The sequence below is a fragment of the Cornus florida genome, unplaced genomic scaffold (genome assembly GCF_030987335.1).
Source record: "Cornus florida cultivar Cherokee Brave unplaced genomic scaffold, ASM3098733v1 CherokeeBrave_3.0.0_Hap2_Chr03, whole genome shotgun sequence".
Classification (NCBI taxonomy): Eukaryota; Viridiplantae; Streptophyta; class Magnoliopsida; order Cornales; family Cornaceae; genus Cornus; species Cornus florida.
The window spans coordinates 75,680,863-75,704,474 of NW_026775573.1; the positions used below are offsets into that span (position 1 = coordinate 75,680,863).

At 34.4% G+C, this 23,612-nt stretch overlaps 1 pseudogene; it reads right to left on the reverse strand.

Annotated features, from left to right (window-relative positions):
* Positions 1-20,339: 20,339 nt before the first annotated feature.
* Positions 20,340-20,911, reverse strand: LOC132298839 (dirigent protein 23-like; annotated as a pseudogene).
* Positions 20,912-23,612: the final 2,701 nt, after the last annotated feature.

Consider the following 23,612-nt stretch of genomic DNA (forward strand, 5'->3'; position numbering starts at 1 on the left):
TAAATTGCAATTAAATTAAAGGAAGTGAGATACAAGTAGAAAATACTAGGAAGATGAATCCACACTACACCCTAAGTACATGCTAGACTAAGGCTAAATTGGGGAGGTACAATGTATAAAATGGTCATGGAATATATAGCAACACTATGTTACCATACACTCTTGGAAAAGTTCATTAAATCATTAAACAAGAATAATCCCTCAAAAATTCATACATTTGAGCTACCTAAACTGAAGTGTAGCCCTCAACATATTCACTCAAGCAAGAACTGTCAAGTTTATAACCAAATGATAAAGCACATGAGTTAGGAAACTAGCATAACCCATCAAAGGAAATTCCTAAGCAATGGACTATCCATTTTTCTAACAACATGCCTTGAAAACAAATCATAGTTTGATTCCCATTGTCACTATGAGAATGCAAGCAATAAGATTAATACAAAGATCATTAAGACAAGCAAAAGAAACTCGCATTAATCATTTAAAAGTGTTAGAGTTCATTACATGAGATGATATGCTCTAACTATGAAAATGCCAAAAGTATACATCATAATCCCCAACATAGCCTAATCTAAAACATGAACAACAAGGGGAGGCTTCATCACCTCCCTAGGTGTGGTTTAGTTACCCATGACTACAAGGAATGAAGAAGAAGAAGAAGCCTCCATCTCCATTTTTGAGCTCCTACTGTAGCACTCAAGAACACCACCCTCTTTCCTCTCTTCTCTCTCCTCCCCTCTTCTAAAAATGAAGGATAGGATATATGTGGCCTTTGGTTGCCTTCTCTCCTCCAACAAAGCCCTTTCTCTCCTCCAAAAACATTCCCAACCACTTCATAAAAGAGGGAGATTCAAATTGAGGAAACCAATGAAGCAAGTGGCTGAAAATGAGGAGTCCCGAGCTGCATTCTGCCTGAATTTCGAGTGCTCGAAATAGGGCTCGAGCACTCGAAAATGGAGCAGATTGCTCCATGCTTGTTTTGCTTCGCTCGGACCTATTTTGGTAAAATGGCTATAACTTTGTACTCCAAACTCTGAATGACAAACCATTTGAAGATTTGGAAAGCTGATTTAGAGCTATAAAAACTTTATATTTTGGTGGAGATCCAATTCTCAAGTCTTGTTGGTCGAAATTGAAGATCAAGGCAGAAACTCATTGCTGCCAGGCAGTTCTGAGCACCTCTAATAAGAAGATCATAACTCTCTGGTCCAAACTCCGAATGACAAACCACTTGAAGATTTGGAAAGCTGATTCAGAGATCTAAATCTTTCATGTTATGATGGAAATCTAGTTCTTGAGTTTGCTAGGTCAAAAATGGTGACAAAAGTCAGGTTCCACTGCTGCCAAGCTTCAACATTGAGCACTTTATATTCAAAATTTCAACAAAAACGTCATTCTTGCTTCTTTTAAGCCAATGAACCTGAAAATAAACAAAAATGCACAAATGAAGATAATCTGCATAATAAAATCAAATAATGGACTTAACTAATGCAATTTAGGGCGCTTGAATATGCAATATTCGGCGCTTATCACCCTCCATATGCCACCGTCCCATACCGGTGCATATAATGCATATGATCCGTAAATGATGCAACACTTTAAATAGTTCATCAAATAAAATCCACATAATCCATATAGTTGATAAAAACAGAATTTAAACAGTTCATCAACTAAAAATCCATAATAATATCCATGTAATTGATGAAACAATATTTAATCGTTCGTCAATTTAAAATCCAAAATCCATCCATGTAATTGACGAGACAAGATTTAATAGTTCATCAATTCAAAATCTAGTATACAGCCATGTGATTGATAAAAATTAATTTACTAATTATTTAATTAAAATCCAGACCAACATCCATGTTGTAATGACCCGGTATTTTTCCTTTTTTTTCCCTTTTTCGGTGATTTTTTTTTTTTCGTTTTTTTCCTATTTTGTCTTTTTGCTATTTCGTCTTTTTCCCATTTATTATTTTTTCGTACATAACCTCACTTGTTGTGCTCGGATTTGATTCCGGTTTTGCATGCATCCATGATATTTGATTTCCATGACATTTGTATTTTTACTTTTGTAGAAATACATTATAGTTACTTACTTTTTCGTAAAGGGCATGAATGCATACTTAATTGTAATTATTCTTGATTTTTGGGGTTTTAGTATAATTATGTAAAATAATTATTTTTCGTCTTAGGGACCTTTTTGCAATTAAATTTGAAAGATATTTTAAAAAAGGGCCTTTTTACAATTTTTGGAAAAATGTGACAAGTGTCACATTTTCATGGTGCCAGTTGTTGGCATTGGAGTGGAGTGACTTGGAAACATAATCTATTGCGATTTGGAGGGTGGAGATTCACCCACTTCTTCGCCTAGGATTGGAGCACTTGTTGGCTTAGATGGTTGACAAGTATAGGCTTAGGATTAAGCCTAGGAAGGAGCCTTAGATTTGTGACAAGTGTAGGTACCAAAACAAGTCTTGCATTGTGTGTGTGCGAGAGGTAATGTAAGAACACATAGTGAGTGGAGGATTCCTAGACCTTCCACTCACCATTTTTCACTTTATCTTTTTCATTTCATTTGTTCTTCATAACCCTAAACCTAGCCACCATTGGAGAAAAGCTTGGTTAATAGCTTTCTTCTTCATTTTGGCCTCCTTCCATTCACCTTAGACCATAAACCTTGGAAGGTAAAAGTTTTCTCTTGCTGCCATCTTCAAAACCCTATAATTATTTTCCATTTTTAAGCTTGGTTGCTTAGATTATAGAGATTCAATTCTCTATTGAGGTAAGGGTGGTAGTATGTTTATATTCTAGGTGTTTTATAATCATTTGGGGTTTAATATATATTGTGTACATACTTTTAGAATTGTAGTACTGCATACTATAGGAAATCCTTACGATTGACTTAGGATTTATTGAATTAAGCATGTATATTGTGTATGTATCTTGAGTAGGATTATTAATGTTGTATAGGACTCTTATTAATTTGAATTACTATACTATTGTGATATTAATCCTACATTTTAGTAAATTACTATTGGGAATTGTAATTATTTTAGAAGCTTAATAATACTATAATGTTGTAATCTAGTATATAAAGCTTATTGTTGAGGCATGGTTAAATTGATAAGTTGGTAATATCGTTTTGCACATTATATCATAATGAGTACTTGTCATTTATTATGCCATTCTAGACTTGGAAGGCCTAAGACATGGTTTGTGTGGTTTCAAAATACTTGTGCGTGGAAGGTGGTATATATGCCTTAATATTTATGTATGAGTTTTGAACTTGATATATTTTGGATTCTCTTAGGACAATGTTACAAGTGACATGACTAGAGTTTAGCTCTAGTGCGGGAGGTATGAGTTCTTCCCAATTGAGATAGTGCGCACTAGGGTGGTCTTCCTAGCGGGTTAATGCCCAAAATAACCATTTTAATCTTGGTTTAGTCCGAGATGAGATGTCCAAGTCTTCCACTAATTGATTTCGCATTCAATTCCAAGTTGACAATCAATGCTTTATTGTAACTTGTAATTTTTGTTATTGGCGAATTGATGTTGTTAAGTACATTGATATTGATATGTGTTGTTAAAGAATCATTTAAGTTAGCTTAAGATGATCCCTTAGAACACATTGAACATAGACGTTAAGTGGAATGTTCCCTTGTATTCGTCTGTATTAATCTTGCAATGATATTGAAACTTTAGGGTATACGCAAATGCTTCTTCCTACAAGTAACTTGATTACTCACCCTAGTGGTTTGGGTTGTTTTACAGGTAAGGAGACAATGTTTTTGGATGCTCACCATCCTGAGAGGCTCATGAGCCATTTGAAGCATTTTTGTATATGGACATGCACTTATTTAGCATGCTTTATTTTTGGATAACATATTTTGTATACAATGGATGTATGGTATTTTAAAAGCTAATATAGCTTTCTTAATGTGTAATGATACCTAAGTACTTACTTTTGATATTATAAGCATGTATGTAATGAGGCCAAGGGCCAAGCATATTTACCTTAGTACTTGTGTTTATTTGGTACTAACTTTTGCTACAAAAATGTATTTTATCCAACATTGGGGATTTGACATGTGAAATCTTTATAATTAACATGTATAAGGCCATAGGTTGTTGTAATACATTCATTTATTCATTTCAAGGTTGTTAACATACTCACATACTCAAATCTTAAGGAAAAATCAGTTTTAAACTTCATTTTTGAACCAATTCATGAGGGGATTTGAAGCATGGGTTAAACCTCAACACATTAGGCATTTAATAGGTCTTACAGCAGGTTTTTGAGGTATTTTGGTTGACTGAAACTCCATTTCGGTCGACCGATGGCTTTTGGAAGCTTCAATGCACAGTAAATCTTTAATTCCAGTAGGCTTTTTCACTGTTTAGGACCATTTCGGTCGACCAATGGCCTATTTCAATCGACCGATGGCCCAATTCGGTCTACCGAACGAACCTCACTTTATAAACAAAACTTCAGTAAAGTTTCTATGAGGTTCGGTCAACCAAAACTCTATCTCGGTTGACCGAAATAGTTCTCTTGCACCTACCTTCCTTGATTTGTTTCAGCACTGAAGCTCCAACTTCAAAGGGTCATAACTCCTTCATTTCTAATCCAAATGGGGTGATTCTTGAGTCTAAACTCAAGTATTTTGAGTCTAATTTCCAATGGTACCTATTCTATTCTTAGATTCTAGTCATAGTCAGAGTTATTCATGTTTTAGTAAGATAGGGTCAGTTTTTGCTTAAATTGGGAAAGGGCATTTTTGTGGAATTCTTGGCCAATGTTCTTGGAACCTCTTGGAATGTTTTGAAATGATTAAATTAGGTTGTATTTACCGTTTTGACTTGTTTAGAGTCAATTTTATCCTTTTATTAGTGAATTGACCATTTTGCCCTTCATTAACGGAGTTAGCCCGTTCTAACTCTAGTTTCCTCCTTCGCTCTCCTTAAGTTCCTTGACATCATGGAATGTAACATTGGTGCCTAAGAGATGATTTATATCTCAAAGGACTATGGTTTCATCTTTTCCTTCCGTATTTCGGATCCGATATCGAGTTAACTTTCGGGTCATCACTGATGCACCGGGTTAAAAAACTTGGTCCGTTACACATGTAATTGACAGAAAATATATAATTAATTCTTCAATTAAACTTGGGGAAACATAACAAAATCTAATATGTATAAGACCCTATTATGTGTAACGACCCACTCATTTGCCTTCCTTTCCTTTTTCCTAAAATTTTACGAATGATTTTTTTTCGTCTAATTTTCTTTTCTGAGCTCTGTTTCGTGTCACTTAGTGTCATCTTGAGTGCTCAGAATTGGTTTCTGAGACTCTTTCATGTGAATTGACAACTTCCTTTGAGGACTGAGTCATTTTCGCATTTTTTATTTTTGGACACTATGCGATATTTCGTCATTTTCCCTATTCTGTCTTTTCCCCATTTGTCACATTGTTGGCACAACCTCACTTCTCATGCTCGGAGTTGGTTTTTGACTTCACGTGCCTTCATCTTGAGTGGTTTTCTCGAAATACATATCTTTACTTTTGCAAGAAAGTACTCTGGTTGCTCTCGGTGTCCATAGGGGCATGGATGCAAAGTTCTTTGAAATTATTTTCTTTTCATGGGGTGTTTTTCGTAAATAACTTTTGAAGATATTTTATTTCAGGGGTTTTTAAGAAAATATTTTAGGAAGATATTTTCATTCTGGGCCATAAGTACAGTTTTCATTTTTTGGAGGGGCCATTGTGCAATTAATGAAATTTATTGCAAAATGTCTTTTTTTGAACCTGGATCCTTGTACAGGATTCATTTTCACATTTCTTCGAGTTGCGTACTCTTGGAATTTCCTCCTGGTTGATGTTTTCCAGTTTCAGGGTTTCTGGCCCCAGTTTGCGCTAAACTTGTTTTGGAGATAACTTTCTGCTCGGGACTCAGTTTTTGACACCATTTTTTCCATTGTTCATATTTTATCATTTTGAATCTTTTTCGTTCACAAAGTTTTTCCATTTGAGTGCGTCTGCTCAAATTTACTTTTTTGGACCCGGTGGGGCCCGTCCGAGGCACTTTTTGAGATTTCTATAAAAGGGGGGTGAGATATTTCATTTTTCATCTTCTCCCCTCTTCATGCACGACCTGGAGCTCCCATGGCAGCCCAAGGGGTGCTGCCATCTTCTCTCTCCTCTTTTGGTTCACTTTTCCTTGATGGAAAGTCTTCGGTCTTAACGTTTGTTGTTCCCCTCGCCGTGCTCTACCTTTCCCCCTTATTAGAATTCAGTTTTGACCATTTCTTGAATTTGGTTTTGAGGTCAAGTTATGATTTTGATGGGGCTTTGATGGGGGTTATGTTCACGGCGTTGTCCCCGATAAAACGTAGTAGTTTAGTCGGATTCGGAGCCGTTCCATTTTGATGGCTTTTGAGATTTTCATCTCAAATTGAGGTAGGGGATGTTCTAGGTTTAAATTCTTGTTATATAGCATGCTTGTGATGCTTATACTACTTGTTTACATGATTAAATATAAAATTTAGAGATTTTATTATTTATTTTTCTTGTACGGGATCTAATTTTCCCGGTTGCTCATGACTTGGTTTAAACATGTAGCATGATTTTATATTGCCCCTTGATATGCTCATTGTCGTGTATTAAAAATTGGAACATTTGAATAAGTATTAAAGATTTTATTTAATATTTATCTTAGGTCAAAGATTAATTCACATGGCCTTAACTAGCTTGAAATTAATATGTGTTAGCATATTATATTAGGCCTTAGTATGCTCTTCAACATAGTTGAATTTTAAAGTAATTGGAGGTGTTTTGAAAATTAGTAATTATTAATTAATTTGATTAATTAATTTGCCCCGAGTGCACTATTCACTCCATTTGAATTCCGACTTGATATTCTTGATCTACATGCCGTATAGCTTCACATATATTTGATTTAGAATATTCAGTGAGGTTTTGAAACCTTTCATTTAATTAATTTCCTTGTTTAAGATTTAATCCTCATGGTGATATACAACTTGGAATTGAATTGTGGCATGCTATAAAATTAAGCTTAGGTATAGTTGTTCACATATATTAAATTGGGATTAATTGCATGAGAATTGCAACTTTTAATTTATATTTAACTTTAGTGAAAGGTTAAGTCACATGATCTTAAATTGAATGAATAAACTTGTAATGTGATATTACATTAGTCCTTGGCATGTTCTCTAAGATATGTTAAATTGAGAGCATTTGGTTAAGTTTGAAAATCTAGAGATTTTAATTAAAAGAATTAATTAAAATCTATTTTGCGGTCCCATTAGCTTAACTAAGCTTTTAACTTGATATTTGTATTGGCCATGACTTGTTTACTAGTATGTATTAATTTGGGACTATCTGAAGTTGTTTTAGATCCTTGGTAATTAAATTAGCATGATTTAATTAGAGTTCTACTTTGTTATTCCAATAACCTAATTGAGTTTTAGAATGGATATATGTGATGACCATGCCATGTTCTTTAATATGTATTAATTTGTGGTTATTTGGAATTGGATTAGAGTCTAAGGAATTTAATTATTTTTATTTAATTAAATTCTATCAAATTGAGCTATGGATTTAATTGTGTTTGAAAGTCGTTTCTATATCAAAATCCTGGACTTAGACTTGTTGTATATTCGTTTGGTTATGTTTTGAACATTGGATAACATAGTTGCTATGTTTGTATTCATGAGAATATGTTTTCCTTATTGAATATATTGTTGCCTTGTGTAATGATTTGCACATTTCGTATTTAACATAATTCATGCATAGCGTGTAACGAATCGCACACTGAAGATTCGACATTTATCATATCATATTAGTTGTGGATTTAGAGCATGTATTGTATAGGTTTCCAAATTTGGTTGTGCTTAGTAGATAGTTGATTATCTTGCATATTCCTGTTGATATATGCGTTGTTACACAACTTGTTGATTTTGGAAACTTGGGGATGTTGTTGTTTGACTATGGCTAGGACGTGGTTCTAGTACGGGGGAATAGTCCCTCTATATGGTCTAGTGCGCACATAGGGAGGTTACCCATGGGCTAGTAACCCTAAAGTAACTATGTTGTCGGTCTGATCCGGCGTGACGTCCGAGTATCCACTTTGTTTGATTTCGCATTTCATTTTCAAGTTGATAACTAGATGATGTTGTAACTTGTTGTTTCTTATTTGTCATTCCATTTTAAGTTATAGGATGTTAACTTTGCAAAATTGTGCTTTATACGTTGTATTGAAAGTTCCAATGTTGGTTAAATTGCATCGATATTGAAAAGCGTGTTTTGACGTTCTAATAAAGCTTAGGATTGATCCTATTGATTCATTTATAACATAGACGTTAGGTGGCATGAACCACTACTGCTATTTTGTGCTTTAGATTCTAAGTTGATGGCTTTGAGAACTTAAACCTTGTTGCATTGTATAACATGCTCTTTTGTTGTTGAATTGCATGGATAATGTGATTCTTATTAACTTGTATTCAAATATGCTTTTGTCATGTTGTATGGATTACTCTAGACCTAGTTCAATTGTATTGAAAATGCAATTCATGTTAATCTATGCTCAAGCATTCTTCTTGTCGTGTTCTTTGGATTATCCCAACCATGATTCGTTTCATACACGTATGTATATCATGATTCTTGTTGCTTAGACTCTAAGGTAGCTTAGGATGCTCCCTGAGTCTCACTTGGACATAGACGTTAGGTGGCATGAGCCCCTTTAACATGTTTCACCCTAAGGTGATAAATTTGTAAAATGCTAGGTTGATGCATGCTCATCTCCTACAAGTAGCTTTATGTTACTCACCCCTACGATACTGGGACATATTTTAGGTATGAAGACTTGGTTCGTGAAGCCTAGCATTCCTTGGATGTCGTGTAGCTTTCAAGTTTCCATTTCACGCAAATGTTAGCATGAAATGTCATTTTGTAGACTTATATGTCAAAATATGTATATTTGATTCCATGTAGGTAGTGTGTACTTAAGTACACTCCTTTCAATGTATTTTATATTTATGAGATGAGGTCGGAGGCCAATGACCATCATATTGTGTTCTATGTACTTTTCAACTTCATGAAATATTGTGAAAATCTTGAAAAATCGCAAGTCATTGCTTCACCATAGTTGCATCGGGTGTGGGAATTCCATTCTCATTCTTTCAGAGGGTCTTATTAATCTTGTATGAAGTGTGGCCAAGGGCCAAATGGTCATTTGACCCCGTTTTGTATTTTTGGATTCCGAGTTTTCATTCCAAGTTTCATTTTTGCCTTTTTGCCCGTTGGGAGGTCGGATTTTGTATCGGTGGTATATTTAAGTCATGGACCATTGTAGCACATCCAAATAGGTAAGTTACGTTTGTGTGCATGGTCGTTTCCGGGCAAAACCTTATCGTTTGTGTTTTGAGCCTCTTGTGAATTCATTTCGCATTTTTTTTGCATATTCTGATCTAAGGGTATTATGGACCTTTCACGGTGGTTTTATTTTCTTCTTTTAACATGGTTGAATAGAAAACACGATTTTAGGAGGGGTTTCTTTTCCATGTTTTTCCAGAAAATGTCATCTTGGCATTGGAAATCGCATCCGAAGTTCAACTCTCAATTTTTAAATTTAGCAGCTTTTTGGACCCCTCTGGACCAGTTTTCTTGGGAGGGCATTTTGGGCATTTTTCATTGAGTTTTTTTCGATTTTCCTCATGAGTCATGTAGAAAACTCGATTTTGAGGGGGGTTTCTTCTTTATGTTTTTGCAAAAAAATTCATCTAAGCCTCCAAATTGAGCCTCTGATCTGAATTTTTCTAGAAAATAACCCCATAGCAGCTTTTGGGCTGATGCTGCCCGCCATGGTGCACTCAGCCCGCGCGCAGCATGCATGGGCGCGCGCATGGGCGTGCGCATGGGGCTGTCATGGCCCCTCGTCGGGCCGCCGCGACGTCAATTCTTCTTTTGGGCTTTTCTCCTTCGTTCGGACTCCGATTCAAGTGAATTTTTTTTTTAACTTGACTAATTTTTCGCTATCTTTCCAACGGTGGCTCGGTTACACCCGGTTCTTCTTGGATAATTACCAATTTTCCCTTAAAGCTTTAAGTGTCTGTTTTTCATCGTCATGCCGTTTCTCCTTCGTCCGGACTCCGAATCATGCGATTCTTGAGTCCATCTTGATTAGTTTTTCATTGTCCTTGCAACGGTGTGCTCGGTGGCACCCGAATCTACAGTTTTCAGGAATGACTATTTTGCCCCTGGGGGCTTATTTATCATATTTTCGATCTTTTGCTTCCGCATCAGTTCTTGTTGAGTTCCACGACCTCATGGAAGGTCACTTTGACTTCTTAGAGTCTTGTTTTCTGTCTTCGCTTCCACATTCGGATCCATTATCTGATCATCCTTATGGTTCATCATAGCACACGCTGGCTTAAAAACCAGGGTTGTCACATTATGTATCCCAAAACAACTTTAAAAATCATACTCCAGTCATCTAGGTTGCTAAAATAAATGTAAACAACTAAATACTTTACAACTGCTAACCGTGTGAGACATTTGCTTAAAACTTCCACACGGTGAATACCATTAGCATATACAGAAAATTATGCACTGTGGGCTTAATTACACAATTCAGTCCTTCCTATCTGTTAAAACGTGCAAGGTTGCTTATTTTTATACTGTTTATTCCACTTGCTCTACGGATCAAATTATACAATTAGAGAGCTTAAAATCCCTTGAAATAACATTTAAAATTCTAAGTCCAGTCCTTGAAACAATTCAGAATCCCAAACAAGTCCAAAATAGTGCCCAAAACTGTTCGTAAATTCGTTAAAACAATGGAAAACAAGGGAGCCTGCTCTCTAACCAACAGAGCAGGCTCTAAGCACCACGGAGCCTTCTCTTTTAAATCAAAGAGCCTTCTCTTTTTTCAAAGAGCCTTCTCTTTCAAATCTAGAGCCATTTCTTTTATCAAAGAGCCTTCTTTTTCAAATCAAGAGCATTCTCTTTCAAGTCAAGAGCCATCTCTTTTATCAACAAGCCTCCTCTTTGCTAAAGGAGCCGCCTTTTTGCCGACTACGCGTCTTCTGCTTCATCTCCGACAACTTTTGATGATTTCATTCGTCTATGTTAAGGTCTCTAATGGTCTTAACAGTCTAAAATATATCCAGTATAATCCTAGCCCCTTGTTTATAACAGTAGGAATTAATACCACGATTAAAACAATACCAATTTGTTATGCTTTACAAATAGACGACGAGCTTCCAAACTTGCACGAATTATTTTAGACAAAATTAAACGTACAACAGATAATTAATTTAACATATATTACACAAACAACATTCAATTAACATCCCTATTAAATCCCTAGAGATCATCTAGGTATGCACATAATACAGGCCAAGGGGAGAGAGACAGAATAGAACTTGCCTGTATGGTTTTTAAATCAAAACCTCGTTGCTATCCTTCTAAGTTTTTTCGGCGATCGTGACTACCATCAAGAACTCCTCTGCTCCGGTTCTAACCCTCGAACAACCCTCAACCTTCCTCCTTGGTCCGACCTACAATCTTGGCCAAAACCCTAGCTTTTTCTCTCTCAGTTTCTCTCTAAAAACTCTCTGTATCCTCCCGTCCCTTACTGCTGCTGTAAGGGTTTTTCAAACCCTATTGCAGACCATCGTATATATTTATAGTTTAAACAGAAACCAACCCTAGTCCTAATTGAAAACTAAGTCCGAAAAGAAAAATAAAAAAATATAATACATAATACTACAATGTCGTGATAAATAAATATATACATAGTTTATAATTATATATATATATATATATCACCTACAAACCTAAACTACCATTATTAGTGTTAATAATAAATAATTATTAATAAAAATAATACCCTATCCATATATACGTATATAAGCATATAAATCCATACAACAATCCATATATGGGTAAATATCTGTCCCCACAATCAACTCCATTCAGATAGTCCATGAGACACCTTTAGGTCGATCCATTACTCCTATTCCTATCCATCCTTTTAAACTAAAATAAAATACATATTTAATTTAGCAAATAAAACTTACAATTAAACACAAACCTCATCAAAATTAATTAACAAATAATTCCACACAATACTTAATTCAATTTCACATAAAACAGGAAACTATCTAACCACATAGCCACATAAGCACCTAAAAATAATAAAATAAATAACTAAAACAATAAGATAAATAACAAAATTTCAATTATATCCTTTTTAAAACTAGGGGTATTACATTCTTCCCTCCTAACAAATAGAATTCCGTCCTCGGAATTCACGAAACTCTGAATTATTTGCTATTAAAATTCATTTCCGGTCTCATGTGGACTCAGCTCTATCAGTACGAATATATTGATTCATAACTTGGCAACTAAACCATGACTCCTTAAGTATAGTTATTTATACTTTGGCAAATCGACCATGCCCCCCTTATGCATATTTAGTTATACCTTGGCAAATCAACCATGTCGACAATTCAACCATGTCTGTGACAAATCCACCATGCTGCCTGAAGTATATTTTGTTATACTTGACAAATCAACCATGCCGATAATTCAACCATGTCTTTGGCAAATTAACCATGCCATCTTAAGTATATTTAGTTATACTTTGGCAAGTCAACCATGCCTTAATTCAACCATTTACCGATTTTAAGCTTAACGATGAACTAAATCACACATAGTCCTAGCATGCATATCATACGCATAACATTAATTTAAAACCAACCAATCCAGATATACCAATTAAACATGTCTTACATCAACCGGTTCACCTGACTAGACATTCGATGTCTTGATGTACCTTATAAGCATCCGAGTGCATTGACAAGAAGTGACGAAAATTTATATCGCACTCACTCCAACAACATTAATAGAAACTAATCCTCCAGTAGCCCGGCCTATCCTCCAAACGTCTGCTTCACACCGTAAAGCATCATGTTTTCACCAGAAAATAATTAAAAAACTAAGAGTTGTGAACCTCAGTCCTTACATCCTCTCTCCAATTTGTCTACAAAAAGTACCGTTAGTCCGGTGCCACCAGCTTTCATCTGCACCCATTGTTAAATTGTAGCATCTATAAAAGCTAACTTGGCAACTAAATTCTTACATACTGATCCGTGATAAACCAACCGATATGAAAAGTCAATCGGTAATTCCATTTATCAAAAGTCAATAAACTATGAGTTTTGCACACACTGTGCACCTCTTCCTGATATAAGTGATCGGTCTCACCATCCTATCTTTGACAAACCCTACTTCTTTAATGTATGTAAGTGTCAATTTGACTCCTTGTCTCTCTTCAAATGAATATGGAACTTTTTCTATCCTCCATACAGTCATAAATGTCATAGCAACAGCCAATTGTTGCAAATGATGACCCTAAAAAAAAAAAAAAAAATTCCACATTTTATACAGTGTAGAAACTTTAGTTCCTCCTCCAAGTGCAACACTAGCAACTCCTCCAAATGACACCCTCATGCCTAATATCCTGGTTACGAATAGACTGATGAAAATTTAGTCAGTCTACTAACCTCTCTCGGCGTCATTCTAATAAGTACCTACCAGCGTGAAATCCTCCGTCCGAACCATAGCGGCATTACAGTGATCTTTATCTACCGCAACCTCACGAATACCGCCACATTACATCCACCATTATTTGGGCGCTGTAAAAATGAATCCACATCTAGCATAGAGCATATCAAACTAATCATTTTAGTTTATTTGACTCGTATTGATAGTTGAACTATCACATCCCAAATAGCATACCATACCGATGCATGTCTAGGTCCAATATATTGGGTAGAATTATCTATTTCTACTAAATCCTATGACCATATGCTCACAATCCTAGCGCACATTGCGCTATTACTCCATGTTATCAAAACCATAGTTGGCTGATCACATACTTGTGTCCCCAACTAAACCATATTTCGAATCCTGAATAACCAACAAAAATGAAACACATATTACAAAACATAATAACACAAAATATAATTCTACTTAAAACATCATCCATTCTAGAAAAGAAAACCACCTTTGAACTCCACTTGTCCAATTATTTCATAAAAGTTCCCTTTACAGTTTCGTAGGTAATCAGCCCACCTCGAAACATATCCTTGAACATAGCTTAATAGCAACAATCGATTGCCTAAGCAAAACCACAAAGGGCTTAACCATCATCCTCCTTATACGCGGAATGCAAACCTTCTAACGTGGCTTTATAAAGCAACTTAGAACATCACACCCTAATCCCCATAATCTCTGAAACGTGATATAAAATCATTGATTCATTCTGATAAGAACTCCATCCGATTCCTAAACTCCTGAAGAGTACCTTTTTATCTATCTCCCTTAGAGATGATACGAAAATTTAACTATATGCAGATTGGTTCACACTAACTCTACTAGTATCATTCACAATTCTACTTGTGCGATCCTTCATCATAAAAATATAGTATCCTCTTTCTTGGATACGCTGCAATCTCCTCCCTTAGAATCCTCTTCGGACTCCTACTCTTTGATTGTCTCCTTTTTTAGAACAACTGAAGTTGTGTTGGCCCCGATATACGGTGACCTAAAACCTACCCCTTAATTCTTCCTTGGCTGATACTTTCTAAGTAATGCTAACCCCGAAACTAAAACTTCGATCCCAAGTTCTACTTCTGGCAAAGAACTTGACAATGTACTCTTTTACTCCTTCGGGTCTTCATTGCTTTCACCTTAAATCCAATCCTCCTCCCAGTGTCAACCATTCCATAACTATGGAATGTAATTGACATCCGCTCCAACTAATGAACCGTAAATAAAGTACAACGAATCATAATATAGCTCTAAGTTTTAAGAGACGCAATGCGGAAGTCTTATAACGAAAAACACTCCTAAGGACACTTGAACCTGGAGTGCTCTGATACCAACTGTGATACCCCCGGATTTCCGGATACGGGTTGGCCAAGCCCACGCTCGATTACCCGAGGATATCAAACCAATTAGCAATAAACGAATACAGAATACAATTAAGATAAACAGGAATAAATAAACTTGCTGAAAAGAATACTAAAATGATAATCCAGAAACTGAAACCTCAGAATAAATTTTATAAATAAGAAACTATTCCGATACATTCAACTTCTCCATTTCTAATACAACCTAGGAATCCATCTGGTGGACCCCTATTCAAAACCCAACTGGAGAAAAACTAAACTAAACAAGGCAATCCAAAACTAAATAATAAGTAGCAGTCCTACGCAGTCGGAACAATGAATGACTGTCTCTGCTCAGCACGAACAAGCTCTAAGACTGGAACTGTCCGATACCTGAAAAATAATAGTGGGTCAAGCCCACGAATAAGTTCTACTCTAACTACAATCCAAATAGAGACCCAATACGCAGATACATCCTAGATGTCTCAACCATATCTATATAGTCCGTAAAAATATATATATATATCCATACTACAGGACTCTCACTGGACTATGATGAGGGTCTCAACTTGAATAGAAGGCAACATGCAAAATGCACCTGAGTGGGCATGACTACCTAAGCCTAACAGGGTATACCTCAACCAACATAGCCAGCTACGCATCCTACTGCGTATAGATTCCCTAACCGTCAACTATAAGACTCAAGCTTATATCGCGGTACCATAATTATATATATAAATTCCACCTAAATACAATGTTGAGTCGGTCAACTGTTCGTCGTCCAGATACGACATATAATTAGGATTTAACTGTTTCAATTAATCCCTATCCTTCCTAACACAAAAATGTAAACAACCATCCAATATGTCGTTCAACTGTTTAGTTGACAGGACATGAAACCATGTAGGATTTAACTGTTTTAGTTAATCCATTCCGTATGTATAAATGGGTAGGGATTAGCGTTTTGATCTAATCCATCCCTCCATATGCCACCGTCCCATTACCGGTGCATAAAATGCATATGATCCGTAAATGATGCAACACTTTAAACAGTACATCAAATAAAATCCACATAATCCATATAGTTGATAAAAACATAATTTAAACAGTTCGTCAACTAAAAATCCATAATAATATCCATGCAATTGACAAAACAATGTTTAATCGTTCGTCAATTTAAAATCCAGAATCCATCCATGTAATTGATGAGACAAGATTTAATAGTTCATCAATTCAAAATCTAGTATACATTCGTGTAACTGACAAAATATAATTTACTAATTATTCAATTAAAATCCAGACCAACATCAATGTAATTGACAGAAAATATATAATTAATTGTTCAATTAAATCCAGGGGAGACATAACAAAATCTAATATCTATAAGACCCTATTAAGCATCCTAAAACAACTTTAAAAATCATACTCCAGTCATCTAGGTTGCTAAAATAAATGTAAGCAACTAAATACTTTACAACCGTCAACCGTGTGCGACATTTGCTTAAAACTTCCACACGGTGAACACCATTAGCATATACAAATAAATTATGCACTGTGGGTTCAATTACAGCATAATATCATGTTTAGGGTCCATGCTAGAATCTGTTTTATTTTGAAAACAAGATTACACAATTCAGTCCTTCCTATTCGTTAAAGCGTGCATGGTTGCTTATTTTTATACTGTTTATTCCATTTGCTCTACAGATCAAATTATGCAATTAAAGAGTTTAAAATCCCTTGAAATTACTTTTAAAATTCTTAGTCTAGTCCTTGGAATAATTCAGAATCCCAAACACGTCCAAAATAGTGCCCAAAACTGTTCCGAAATTCGTTAAAACAAGGGAAAACAAGGGAGCCTACTCTCTAACCAACAGAGCAAGCTCTAAGCACCATGGAGCCTTCTCTTTTAAATCAAAGAGCCTTCTTTTTCAAATCCAGAGCCTTCTCCTTTATCAAAGAGCCTTCTTTTTCAAATCAAGAGCCTTCTCTTTTATCAAAGAGCCTCCTATTTGCTAAAGGAGCCGCCTCTTTGCCTACTACGCGTCTTCTGCTTCATTTCCGGCAACTTTTGATGATTCTATTCATCTATGTTAAGGTCTCTAATGGTCTTAACAGTCTAATTTATATCCAGTATAATCCCAGCCCCTTGTTTATAATAGTAGGAATTAATACCACAATTAAAACAATATCAATTTGTTATGCTTTAAAAATAGACGACGAGCTTCCAAACTTGCAAGAATTATTTCAGACAAAATTAAACATATAACAGATAATCAATTTAACATATATTACACATACAAGATTCAATTAACGTCCTATTAAATTCCTAGAGATCATCTAGGTATGCACAGAACACAGGCCAAGGGAAGAGAGACCGAATAGAACTTGCCTGTGTGGTTTTTAAATCAAAACCTCGTCGCCGTCTTCCTAAGTTTTTTTGGCGATCGTGACTGTCGTCAAGAACTCCTCTGCTCTGGTTCAAACCCTCGAACAGCCCTCAACCTTCCTCCTTGGTCCGACCTACAATCCTTGGCCAAAACCCTAGCTTCTTCTCTCTCAGTTTCTCTCTAAAACCTCTCTGTATCCTCCTATCCCTTACTGTTGCTATAAGGGTTTTTCAAACCCTATTGCAGACCATCGTATATATTTATAGTTTAAACAGAAACCAACCCTAGTCCTAATTGAAAACTAAGTCCGGAAAGAAAAATAAAAAAATATAATACATAATACTACAATGTCGTGATAAATAAATATATACATAGTTTATAATTATATGTATTTATCACCTACTAACCTAAACTACCATTATTAGTATTAATAATAAATAATTATTGATAAAAATAATACCTATCCTTATATACGTATATAACCATATAAATCCATGCAACCATCCATATATGGGTAAATATCCGTACCCACAATCAACTCCATTCAGATAGTCCATGAAACCCCTTTGGGTCGATCCATTACTCATATTCCAATCCATCCTTTTAAACTAAAATAAAAGACATATTTAATCTAGCAAATAAAACTTACAATTAAACACACACCTCATCAAAATCAATTAACAAATAATTCCACACAACACTTAATTCAATTTCACATAACCATCAAACCACATAACTACGTAAGCACCTAAAAATAATAAAATTAATAACTTAAACAATAAGATAAATAATAAAATTTAAATTATATCCTTTTTAAAACTAGGGGTATTACAGGAATGTCATCATGTGGTCGTAGAACACGCGTGTGCAAGTGTGTGTGTGTGTGTGTCACATCAATAGAAAAATAATGATCCCAAAGCTTGTAAAAATGCATAAAAAGAGAACAATAATAAACTAAAGAATGCAAAAATAATTTCTTTATTTATAGAGGAGAAAAGGAAGAGATCGTGACCCCACTTTCTTTAATGATCGTGCTCTATTCTTCGTGGCTTCAATGACCGGTGAATCTCTTTCTCAATGGTTAGAGAGAGATGAAAGAGGTGTATGTGTGAGATTAGAGAAATATTGTGTGTTCTTGGTGTCTGTGTGTGTGAGAGAGAGTGTGTGTGTGTGTGTGTATATGTGTATGTGTATATATATGGAGAGAGAGAGTGAATTCTAGAGAGAGATAGAGCATCTCTGGGCAAATGTGAATTTTCCTAGAGAATAAGGGGCCATTTTATGGTTGCATGATGTCTTCTATTTATAGAAGGGAGGATGAAGGTGCAATTGTTCGTGGGCTTGACTCACTATTTATTTTTCAAGTCATCATCAGTACCAGGAGTAGACCTTGTTTGTGCAGAGCAGAGACTAGCTATTATCACTCTTCCATTCATCTACGTAGGATTATATCTTTATTTTCAGTATTCAGACTTAGACAATTATTATTGTTATTTCAGTTGCGATTTTATTAGGGGTCCACATGCTATAGATTCCCGAGTTGTATTTTGTATAATTATTGGTATCAGAGGAATTTATTATTTATTGGAGTTTATTCTGAGGATTTAATTATTAAATTATTAATTTAGTTTTCCTTTCAACATTTTATATATTCTTTATTTATCCTTTTGTATTATGTGCTTGTTTTAAATATTAATTGTTTGATATCCCTTAATTTTGTGTGCGGATCTGATCAACCCGTGTTCCAAAATTGGGGGGTATCCCACAGCTCAAAAGCCCATCCCAAGAAAAATGATCTATCCGGTCAACATGCTACTAAACCCATGTCAAGGGCCATGCTGACCAGGCCCAAAACAAAGAAAAGCCCATGAAACCGAAGACGTGGGGCTAAGGAATGAATTAAGGTAAGAAGGAAAGCGGATATTAATAGAAAGGGGGTAGAGAGAGGGAGGGGGGGTCAAATTGAAAGATTTTTGCAACTAACTATTTTCCCTCAAAACGTTTCATATATACAAGACATGCAAAAGCAAAATTTTCACGTTGAATGAGCAACTATTTTTCTAGGTTCCTATTTTACCCACAATTTCAATTTGTTTTTTTTTTTTTTTTTAATTGGGTTTGAGAGAATTGCACATCAACAAGGACTTCTCCTATGGATCATTGTTTTCCATTAGATATGGAAATCAAATAAATATTAGTTTATTGGGTCTGTATTAACTTAAAATGTCCATCCTTTTATATATATATATATATATATATACACACACGCATTAGTTTTTTTGTGTTATTGATAGCATTATAGGTAAATTCATTCCTTTACAAAATTATTGAACTATAAAATTTCTCAACTTGTATATATTTTTATTCATGCACCTTATTACAGGTCAATTAGACATTAAAAATAAGAAATCAATAATTAGCTAAATAATGGGGTGAAGAATGATCAGTGAAACACAAATTTATTTTATTATTATGCTATTTAATATAATAAGGACAATTTAAGTAAGTAAAAATATTTGTTTCCAACTTAGTTTTCTATTCAAACTATAATCGGCCTTGGGTGTGATAGGCCGCAAACCCATTGTGCCTGTTTTTTGACCACTCAGTCTTTGACTCTTTGGCATATGAAATTAGTCATAGGGCCTCTGTTTTGAGTCCCGTATCATATATAAATTAGAAATTGTAGAGGGATCTTTCTAAATTAATAATCCAAACAAGCCTAAGAGGTTAACAAGAAAAACAATAGGATTGAAAAGTCCGAAAACTCCCTGATAAACTCCAAGAGATACAACAAAAGCATGGCATACTAGATTCCAACAAAACATACCCAACTTAAAATGGGTTTCTTTTAGTGAATCCACTTTACCTTATTTGACTGAATTTGAAGGAGCTGGCCCTTTTGAAAACATAAAAAATTGATGAAATATAAGACAAGGGCAAATTAAGAAGAACTTGTCATCCAACCAAGGCCTAATAATGAAGACCTATGACATTGTATTCAACAATAGCATCAGCCGTGGTAGTATTAACCCAATACGTCTTTGCACTGGCAATTCCACGGGCGAGTCGAAAAGCACCTGACCCACCGACGACGGACATTTCCCTGTACAAATTCAGTGCTGGATTCCGGCCTAGAACCGCGAGAGTGCTACCATTGTCTTTTCATCTGTGAAATGAAAATTCAAGGTCATAAGCAGACCTAACTCCTTCAATCCAGCTGAGGCATAGATTCTCTAGGCTCGACCAATGATCTTGGAAGTGGGCTTGGGCCCTGCCGTTAGTGGGTCATCCAGAATCACAACCATGCCGAAAAAGGTGGGGGATTTATCAGTGAAGTTGGACTGGGCCACCCGCGTTGCAGTTGGGTTCTTGCCACTTACTATGTCATGGAAATAGAAGTGAAGCTTTGTTTCCTTTTCCTTCTTGGGACTCAGCTTTTGGAACCACTCTTCAACTGCTTTGGGCTCTTGAGCAATTCCATACACCGTAGGCATCACCATGACCACTAAGCAGAGCATTAGGTCTATAGATAGCTTCCTCATCTTCTCTCTCTCTCTCTCTCTCTCTCTCTCTGTCACTGTGTGTGTAACTACGGTAGACTGGATATGCTTATATACATGTATTTATATATACAAATTGCACATTTAAGTACAGCAATCAACCTACCACGTTTTAGCCTTTTCTTCTTAAATTATAAGTTAATTTTAGGGATTTGCATAATTGAAGGTTTTGGGCGGCTGTTTCGATGCTTTTTTCACATCATTTGTCATATAATATTATCGTACATATATATAATTGTAAGATTATTTATTTAATTGTGGCTCACATAATTTTGACATGTAACATATTACTTGGTGGCTAAGTAAATAGATATCAATAAATATTATTTATTCTTGGTCAACTTATAATTACCTTTTTGGTAATTACTTATTGGAGAAGTGTTTTCCTTCTTATTTCTTACTTTGATGGAAAGTAGAATTATGTTACTAAAAGAAAAACTGGTCCTCTTTCTGCCTTTATAAAAGTGCATGTATTCCATTAATTATGTACGATTAATGATACAACACGTAAAAGTTTTATGTGTGCAAAAGGCCAAGAGAGAGAAACCAGTTTCCACTTTTACCTATTGATCAGAGTTGCAAATTAGTTCGTGGTAGAAAGGATCTCAATGTTGGACTTAATCTCTACAATATTTGCAATCACAGATCGAGATATTTATATCTAATTATATTTATTTATGCGTTATAGACTATGTGAAAATAATGAAGTTCTAAGATTATGGGATTCATGTTTATTTGTAATTAATGGCTTAACACGAATAATTATAGTTTACATGTGGTATTAGAGCAAATGGTTTAGGAACTCTTTATTTTTCACTAAAGTTTTCATAAATAATATATGTATAAAAAATAATCTAAAATTAAATAACTATATAATTAATTTTTCTTTTCGAATTACATATACACTGTATGTGTTTATTTATTAGTCTCATGGGCTATTCATGGATTATGATAAATTTGAGTACATATTGTGAATCGTCAGTTTGTATTATACTTCAAGCAAGATGCAGAATGTTTATAAATAGACAAACAATGCAATTTGTATTACTGATTTCATGCATAATGGATTATTGGTCTTCGTGCGTGATTTGAATTGTATAAAGTATTACTAATTTCATGCATAATGGATTATTGGTCTTCGTGCGTGATTTGAATTGTATAAAGTATTACTAATTTCATGCATAATGGATTATTGGTCTTCGTGCGTGATTTGAATTGTATAAAGTATTACTAATTTCATGCATAATGGATTATTGGTCTTCGTGCGTGATTTGAATTGTATAAAGTATGAAAGACTTTATTTTTAATTATCTAAAAAATAATAAATAATTAAATACACAAAGTATATGTATTTATTTATATGTGTAAGTTTAAAAATTTAATCTAATTGTAAATAAATTATCGTTTTGTACCCATACATACATACATATTGGAGAATCAATTTTAAATTGATTCAATTATAATCTTCAAGTCTGAAAGTAAAAATAACATATTTTATTATGTATATAAAGTAAAAGGATATTTTTTTATTAATTTTTTGGACTATTAAGTTTCTGGGATCGAACTTATCTAAATTTGGATCGATCAGTATAAGTATGTGTGTATAATATTAAATGGGTAAATTAATGATTAATTAGTTACTAGCTAATTTAATAATCATATTATGTAAGGGTTATTAGCTACCAAAGTGGCCTGACCATAATGGTCAATGAATATTAATTTTAGTAGTAAATATAACTTAATAATGAATTAATCTCTGTCTAATTTAATATTCATATTATGTGAAGATTGGTAGCTACCAAAGTGGCCCAATCATAATGATTGATGAATATTAATTTTTGTACTAGACATAATTAATCATAAATTAGTTACTATCTAATTTAATATTCATATTATGTAAAGGTTGGTAGCTACCAAAGTGGCCTAACCATAATGGTTGATGAATATTAATTTTAGTAGTAAACATAATTACAATATTTCATGAATTATGATACTTATAATTGTTCCCCATAGTGATAGTGCTAATGAATATTTGATTATAAGAATGTTTTCGTATTGTAAATAAATATCAAAAACTAAAATTAATAATTGATATAATTACTATGCATTTTTTGTTGATACTCGTACCATGTATGATCGTATTTTTAGATGACTAATGTTGCTGTAAAATTGAGAACCTTATGGATGATTTTGAATGAGAATTTTCTTATTTAATTTATTCTCAGTTTCTTGTTTATTTAGTATGGGTCATTTCGAATTAACACTATTAAGACAAGTGGTAGTGAATGAATTGACTATTATGTTAATTTAGGAGGAGACAAGGCTTAAGTAGCAAGTAATCATTAAGTTCATCTCATGACTCAAGAAGTTAGAAATAAATTTGGGAATAAGCCTGAAAGGGCATTAAGTGAGCAACACCCAAAATTAAAAGATTTAAGTCAATCTACTAAAAGAAAGGAATGTAATAATGAAAAAGTGTCATTAATGTATTTAACACTTTTAGAAAGATTACATGAAATATAAAGAATTATTCGAAAAAGAATGGTAAGCTTTTGGTTTTTGTATATTTCGAATTACTTATTGAAATTATTTCTAATATATGATAGGTTGACTTAAGTACTAATATTTATGTTTCTAATAGATGCAATAATTTTTTTGGCCTAAACCACAAATTCAAATTAGA